The sequence below is a fragment of the Cupressus sempervirens genome, chromosome 7 (genome assembly GCF_028749045.1).
Source record: "Cupressus sempervirens isolate cs-2001-9-10 chromosome 7, ASM2874904v1, whole genome shotgun sequence".
Taxonomy (NCBI): domain Eukaryota; kingdom Viridiplantae; phylum Streptophyta; class Pinopsida; order Cupressales; family Cupressaceae; genus Cupressus; species Cupressus sempervirens.
Window position 1 is genome coordinate 79592586 of NC_143124.1, and position 9177 is coordinate 79601762.

Here is a 9177-nt window from a genome sequence, read left to right on the forward strand (position 1 = left end):
GCAAGCATATCCTCTCTCAGCAACCCGCTAGAGGATAATTGTGCCGGCTGAAAACAGAAACAGATGTCCGATGTTTCAGCAGAAAACAAGGCTACCGTGTTGCGTTTCAGATCACATAGACGTCAACCGCAATTATGATTGGCAGCATACCTTCACACCAATGTCTATATAACAGTGGCTTTCCTTCCTCAAAATCCAACTTCGTTTCATTTGTGAAAAACAAATTCCAAGCTTACATTTTTACAAAAAGATTTTTTTTAAAATGGCAAATGTGACTGCAGGAAAGGTTATTACCTGCAAAGGTGAGTTGAAAGTTCAGCAATCCATCATTTTAATGCTATTTGGTTATATATTTGAAGAAAAATCAAAATTTGCAATATGGTTTTGTTTCCAGCTGCCGTGGCATGGGCGGCAGGGGAGCCCCTAAAGATTCAACGAGTTGATGTGGCACCTCCGCAGGCAATGGAAGTGAGGATCAAAATCCATTACACTTCCCTTTGTGGCTCGGATGTTACTTTCTGGCAAGCAAAGGTATAATTAGTACTATCAATACCAATATGCTGTTGCTTTGGCCTTGCAGATCATTCATTCATTCTATACCAACGAGCTGAATCTTTTTTACGCTGAATCTAACTGCTACTTTTATTCTATTGTAGGGAGAAATCTCTGTTTTTCCTCGCATATTTGGACATGAAGCAGCTGGGTAGGTTCCCTTGCATCTGTATCTCATATCTCTAGTCTGGCAACGGCTAAACAACAAATAAAATATGTATCTTATCAAGGGGACACTTGGTTCTTTTATCAATCGTCTTCATATGCTCTATGTTTAATATTTTAGTTTGGTTTTTAGCCAATACCTCTCTCTAATCTGATAACGTCTAAAACAGCAAAGTAAAACATGTATCTTATCAAGGAGAACACTCGGCTTTTTTTATCAATTGCATGTCTATGCTTTACCTTTTAGTTTGATATTCAACTAATCTCGCTAATATAACATGTTTGGCATTATCCATGTATCTAATTAATAGATTCAGTTTTATCTACAATTTACCACTAATTGTATACAAATATTTTAATTATTTTGAGTCATTTGGACTTATTTGAAATGACTAATTGGTTGTTCACTTTGGTAGACTTTGGTATTTGTGAATGGCTAGTAGTAGAAAGTGTAGGGTTAGTTTAAGTGTACAATATCTAATTTTATCCAAAGTCTTTTTTAAAATATGCAATTGAGGTGAGGTTAGTTTATCTTGAAAATTCAATACCTATTATCCGATTTCATTCAAAGTCTTTTATCACTTATCTAAATGTGCAAGTTGGTCTAACTAGGTCCCTAATATCAGATTTTAAATCTAAAGCATTTTTTCAATGATCCAAATGTACAACCATGGCAAAATTGGTCAAGCCCATCTACCCAATATCCAATTTCATCCAAAGTCTTTCTCAAATTACTCAAATATGCAATTGAGGTGATAGTAGCCTAGCCAAGTACACAAAACCCTATCCATCCAAAGTCCTTTTATAGTTACCTATATGTACACCTAAGGTAACATTCGTCTAGCCAAGTACCCAATCCCCAATTTTATCTAGAGTCTTTCTTCAAATTCTCAGATATGCAATTGAGAAGAGGTTAGTCTACCCCATGTACCCAAACTTTCTTGATTTCATCCAAAGTCTTTCTCCAATTACCCTAATGTACATTTGGGGTGAGGTTAGTCTAATCCATGCCTATAACCATTTCCATCTAGTCTTCCTCCAATTATTCAATTATGCAAGTGAGGTGAGGATAGTCTAGCCCAAGTATCCAATATGCAACTCATCCAAAGTCTTTCTTCATTTTACATAAATGTGCAATTCCGGTAAGGTTAGACTAGTCTATGCATCCAATTTCCAATTCATCCAAAGCCTTTTCTCAAATATACCCAAACGTGTAACTAAGGTATGGTTAGTTTAACCCAAGTACCTAATACCAAATTTCAATCAAAGTCTCTCTTCAATTATCAAATGTGCAACTAAGGTGAGATCATTCTAGTCCATATACCCAATACTCAATTTTATCTTAAATCTTTCACTGATCATGCAAACATTTAATTGGGGTGAGAATAGTCTAGTTCATGTACTCGATTCTAAATTTCATCCAAAATCTTTTTCCAATTACGAAAATTCATAACTAAGATGAAATTAGGTATCCTATACCCAATTCATCCAAAGTCCTTTTCCATTTTACCAAAATTTGCAAATAAGATGAGGTTAATGGTGCTAGCTAATCTCTAGATAAACTGCATTGAGTTTTTTTTTTTTTTAAAGTGAAACATATTTATTTTTTCCAGATTAATGAAAACATAGTGAATTTTCTTTAAAATTTTTTTGTTTTTTTATCACAAAATATGCAAATCATGAAGATCAAATGTTGAAAATTTAAAAAGAATCATTGTGTTTAAATTTTTGTTGTTTTCAATCACAAAATATGTAGATCATGAAGATCTAATGCTTAAAATTTCAAAAAAAAAATCGTTGCTTTAGATATTTTAAAATTTGGTCAACAATATATTTTGTAGAGTATATTTTGTAGGGAGGATAGCCACATCCAAGATTAATCCACCCCAAATACCCAAAGTCCAATTTCACGCAAATACTACCACTACCACCAATTGATAGGACTACTCATTCTATTTGGCAATTGTGAATAAATTTAAATTGGGCCAAGTTGATAGGACTTCTCACTCTATTTGGCAATTGTGACTAGCAGAGTGGTAGAAAGTGTGGGGGAAGGAGTAACCGATCTCAAGGAGGGTGACCATGTGTTGCTTGTATTTACAGGGGAGTGTGGAGATTGCAAGCACTGCAAATCAGAAGAGAGCAATCTATGTGACTTGCTAAGGGTTGATCCGAGCAAAGGAGTTATGATTAGTGATAGCAAAACGAGGTTCTCAATCAGAGGACAACCCATCTATCACATTGTGGGGACATCCACATTCAGTAAATACATCATTATACACTCCGGCTGTGTTGCCAAAATAAATCCTGCAACTCCTCTCGACAAAGCCTGCGTTCTAAGGTGTGGTGTCTCCATAGGTACATTAACACTAATAGCTAATTAATATCTCAAATTGTTGTTCAATATGTATTATATATGTAGTTAAACTTATTTTGCCTGAAATCAGGGATAGGTGCTACATTAAATGTGGCCAAACCAAAGAAGGGATCCACTATAGCTGTATTTGGTCTTGGAGCAGTTGGGCTTGCGGTAAGCATAACATACATATTTTGCACACAATAATTATTCTTTCCTATGGGAGTACAATTCTGGTTTAAAATGTCAAGAGATGTTTATTCACGGATATTTTAAGTTCCTTTTATTTTTAGTTATTGTCAATTGAAGGCGTAGTCTATAAGATTTCTCCAAAGTATATTATTTTATTTTATTTTTTTGGATTTGATTGAATGAGGAAAAAAATTTATCACCAAGGTTTTTCATCATATTATATGATTTATTATCATAATGAATCAACATTTTAGATTATACTACATAATTCATCATCACGAAATAAGAGAATAAAAGAATATGAACTATATGATATGATTCCAAATGTTGATGCTAAATTTCAAAATAAATATACTATCATAAGTGCTTCAAATTTCTTAATGTAGTGTTGTTTATATCCTCTTTAGGCTGTTGAAGGAGCAAGAATTTTTGGGGCTTCCCAAATTATAGGCATTGATATAAATCCTCAAAGATTTGAGAAAGGTTTCTAAATGACACTTTTACACACTTTATATTTACCCATATTGCAATTTCTCTTTCAAACATTTGTTGCTCTGCTTTTGTTTCAGCAAAGCAATTTGGAGTAATGGAATGTATAAACCCAAAAGACCACCAGAAACCTATTCAGCAGGTTTGTTAACCCCAATTTTGATCCCATATTTTCAGTGAATACAAAGCTATAGTTTTTCTAGGAATTTATTGATTTCACCCTTGTATAATATCAAAGCATAAAAATATAAATGAATTTATTTTGATGTCACAGGCCATTGTTGAAAGAACTAATGGCGATGTAGACTATAGTATTGAATGCACTGGGAGTCAATCGATTCAAGCATTCAATTCTTGTCATGACGTATATCCTCTTCCCCTATTTCATATAAGAGATTTTCCCTTTAGAGTAAAATAAGATGTTTATGTTGCATAAACTAACTTAAACTTTGTGTGAATTTGAAGGGATGGGGTGTGACAATTTTAGTGGGAGTGCCTAATTCTGATTCAATCTTCTCCACAAGTCCACTGAATTTTTTGGATGAGAAAACATTAAAGGGAACATTTTTTGGGAACTATAAGCCCAGATCAGATCTGCCAGGTCTTGTGGAAAAATACATGAACAAGGTGAGATTTGTAGTTTCCGAATTTGTGTTCTTCTTGCTCTAATTTAGATAAATATTTCTGAAAAAAATGTTGCTTTTAATTTCAAAGATTTCTCTAAAGAATGTTTCTCTGAAAATGTGAGGTGCCTGTTTGTTTGTTTTTTGGGCAAGAGCTTGAACTAGAAAAATTTATCACGCATTAAATAAACTTTGCAGATATCAACAAGGCATTTGAGTTGATGTCGCAGGGAGAAAGCCTGAGATGTATTATCAACGTGAATGCCTAGAGAGGGGAGAATACACTGAAGGTTTCAATTTCAACAGATCATTGAACTGCCAAAATATAGTGTTTTGTGCTTTTTGGGTTTTTATATATAGAACTTATTGTTGGGTGATGCGACGCCTCCCCTGCCCACATTAACCTCTAGTATCTTCTTGTCTTGAACAACTTTGTTCCCTTTACATTGCGCACACTTGTCTTTGTCGCTGATAGTCTCACCTGAGCCTCTGCAATCACTACACACATGTTGCATTTGTTGTATCATGCCAGGACCAAGCTGCCTGATTGAGACCCTCATACCAGGACCTTGACATCCAGAACAACGACTTGATGCACCCGATTTGGAACCCTTTATCATTGAAAAATGTCATTCTATTAAAAAAATAATTTCTAATTTATTACAAAAATGTAATGATACTCTTATAACTTATAGCTTAACTGTATTTTAGTATGTTATTATATTGATACATTAATACTTTATTTTACTATAGATAACTAAACATTTATAAAAGAAATACTGTTAAAATGTAGAGATTTTGGCCATTGATAATCTTATGTACTCGACTTTAGCCTAATCACAAAGTATTTTAAGAAAGATATAATATTTATATTATAATAGTTTTAATAAAATAGAATAATAAATAAAAATTTGATAATATTAAATATAATTTTATTAATAATTGATATATATTTTTGATGAAAATTTTATATAAAAAATCTAAATTTTAATTTACAGAGATTTAAAAATTGACATTCTATTAAAAAAATAATTTCTAATTTATTACAAAAATTTAATGATACTCTTATAACTTATAGCTTAATTGTATTTTAGTATGTTATTATATTGATACATTAATATTTTATTTTTCTATAGATAACTAAACATTTATAAAAGAAATAGTGTTAAAATGTAGAGATTTTGGCCATTGATAATCTTATGTACTCAACTTTAGCCTAATCACAAAGTATTTTAAGAAATATATAATATTCATATTATATTTTTACCGTTTCATTTATTATTATACCTTTTTTCACAATACTATATGATGAAATGTTATATTTTAATATATACATTAGTTAATATTCATGTTTCTTAATATAATCAGCCAAAGATAATAAAATTTATATTTATAAACCCAAAACTATTTATTTCCATTATTCTTTTTAATTGAATGCTAAATTTTGGGCAGTGCTTCCAGAAAATCCACTCCTATAAAACCCCAATTATAAGAATCAATCAAGTTCAAGTAAAATATTAAAAGAAAAAAAAAGATACTAAAAATCTCATATATAAACATTTTGAAAATCAAAACTTAAAATTAGAAGGAAAATAATTAGATTCAATTGGTTGAGATATAAAAATGAATCACTAGATATGTGGAAGTGATTACAATAGTATGAGCCTAGGACAAAAACAAGAAGAGTTGAATTAGAGATACTCAAGACTGTCCTAAATGATGGAATTAGATAAAAAGAACACTTATAAAATAACAAAATCATAGACTAAGAACAAATATAAAATCTTATAATTCATAAAGTCTAACAATGTCATTAATTTTCAAAAACAAATATCAAAACTACTATTGTAAAAATGCTATATTAATTATCATAAAATGAGTATTAAAAAATATAAATATTTGTATTAAATGGAAATACAACAAAATGTCACTGATGCTTAAAGAGAAAGAAATCTATAATATTATAATATTATATTAAAATTCATTAACTTGGATATGATCTAATAAAATAAAAATATATAAAATCTTAATTTTTCATTGTTGTTTTTAAATTTGGGAGAACCTCTTTAATTCCCTTCAAACAAAATTTTCCTAAGGCACGATTTCAACCTCAACCCTTATCCAAAACCTTCAATTTTGCATACATATTCACACACACTTTTATGTACATATATAATGTACATAATACATATATACAAATGCATGTATGATTTTTAAATTAAATAATCAATTGATCAAAAAAGATAATTACAATGTCAAAAGGGGAGGTGAACCTCAACCACCAAGTTTAGCAGGAAACCATAAGCAAACAACTAGCACAATATGTAACTGTTATCGAGATTACAAAAAAGGAAATCAGAGAAACTATTTCAAGATTTCATCATGGTCTTTGATCCAAGAGGTCCAACCAAACTCTCCTTCCATCCAAAACTTTCTTTCGTGTGCACGTGCATGCATGTGTGTCTTTTTCTTTTCTTTTCTTTTCTTTGGATTGGCCCCCCTAAGCAACCACCTACTCTATTATTCTATTTTTCAACCTTGGTGTCTGTGATTCTCTCTTGCCTTGGTCCCTTTATCTTTTGAGTTAGTCTTAATGTACTACTTACTTTGTTTTGCATCTCTTTCTATTCATCATGATGATGGATCATGTAGTGTGATTCAAAACATTGATGGTAAAAATCTTAACACAATCAAATCCAGAAACAAATTGCTACAATATAATGGATTGTAAAAGTTTGATCTCTTTGCTACTTACTTCTTGATTCAAAAGTTATACCACACTTGAAGAGATCTCCATCATTACTTAAATACATGAGAATGGCAATTGTTATATTGTATTTTGTGAGTTATTTTCTTAGTTGTGACCTACATATACATACACGAGTTTGACATAGGGAACTTTACAACATTAGTCATAGTTAATATCCATTTAGTACTAGTTTGGTCATTTTTAAGGTAAATTTAACATTAAAGTTATTTATAAATAAAAAAAATTAAATTAAAAAATGATTAAATTCATATACATTTAAAATTTATATACTAAAGTTTAAAAGATCTAGATTACAAAGAAACAAATATGGACCTAATATTAGAAATTACATTAATATCATATTAAAATATACCTAAACGTTAGATCATATAACTAATTTATTTATTTTTAGATACTATTATAATTTTACATTTGAATGGAATAAAACACAAATAATTGATTCTAGATATTCAAATTCTTGAAAAAAGCTTTATGAAATTTTATCTATTGGCCTAACTCAAGATTTTAAACAAATTGTGATCATACTAAAGATGTTATATGAGCAGGGTTTATAGGAAAAATAGAGTGAAATATTAAAATTTTATAATTGAGATAAATGAAATGTCATTTTCCTTTCAATTGATGTTATAATCTATTTAGAAAAATGAAAGATAGATATAAAAATATTAGATTTTTATTACTATATTTTTGCAAGGCTTCAAATAAATGTATTAGTTGCAAGTTAATGTTTTTTCTTAGATATGAGGCAAGGAATGTCACAAAAGTTGTCTTTTATAATATGAAACATCTTTTCAAATAAACATTGCTAAATATATTGATTATCAATAGATATACTTCTATATTTACAAAATATTAAACTAATACTTACAAATTAGACGAGGTACAATAATTATATTGAAGAAACTTTTAAAAATTATATTAAATCTATTTTATGTATTATTTAATATGCTAGAGAGGACCATTCAATTTGTATATTTTAATAATATTTGAAATATTAAACATTAGATTTTAATATTTTTATGCTTAGATTATATTTATTTTGTAGGCTTAATAACCACATGTAAGAACTCAAATATAGACCAAACCTTTTCATTGTCTTGGTAGGGAAGAGGAGTCAACATTTGAGCAGGGTCCCAAAGTTGATATGTTAGGTGAACATCTTAGACTAGTACATGGATAAAATAGACCTATAGTGGTGTAATAAAAAATATTCCATCAATATATATTTTGAAAAAAAAGGAAAATTTTCAAAAACCACCTCATGTGAGGCCACCTCAACACACCATTAAACATGATCAAATACATTTCCATACTAGACTAACTAAATGAAATAATGAAAATTAAAAATTTGAGAACCCACATGACAATCGTAGTGGTCCCCTAAAGTTAGGGTGCCCACCTTGGTCCTCCTCCCCTAAAATTTTCCTTTCTTGTCAGATGCTCCGAGGAAGCTTAACCTGCCTTGACTTTCTTAAAGTGGCCAACAAATGTAGCAATCTACTTTTTTTCCATTTTTTCAAATTATCTCTCTTTCCCTTCCCTCTGATGTTTCAACCATTAGGGTTGAAGAACTTCTAGGAATTATTGTCCCCTATTTTTCTTGTACAGTATGAGGACTAAAGAAGTTATAGCCATTTTTCCTCCCTCGTATTTAACAATACAAATCCTGAATTGAACTAGTTTTAGGCATTTGATGACTTTATTTTTGTGTGTACACCGAGAACTGAATAAGTTCTAGCCATTTTTCCTTTCTTTTTCTGCATTGTACAGACCAAAGCCTTTACAAGTTGCTTGAGGCATTTTCCCACCATTTTTTTACCTATATGCATCTAGTCTTGAATAATTTCCAGGCATTTTCCTCCCCTATTTTTTCCCATATGGACTAGGGATTGAACAAGTTTTAGAAAAAAGTACTACCCCTTTTCCCCCTCTCACACTAGGGACTGAAGAAGTTCTTGGAAAATTCCTTGCATGTACCACACTCAAATTCATACACTCCTCTCTCTCCCTCTCTCTATTTTTAAAGTGTT

General features: G+C 30.5%; 1 pseudogene; it reads left to right on the plus strand.

Moving 5' to 3' along the window:
- The first annotated feature begins 256 nt into the window (after positions 1–256).
- Positions 257–4646, plus strand: LOC149545598 (alcohol dehydrogenase 1-like; annotated as a pseudogene).
- The last annotated feature ends 4531 nt before the right edge of the window (positions 4647–9177 follow it).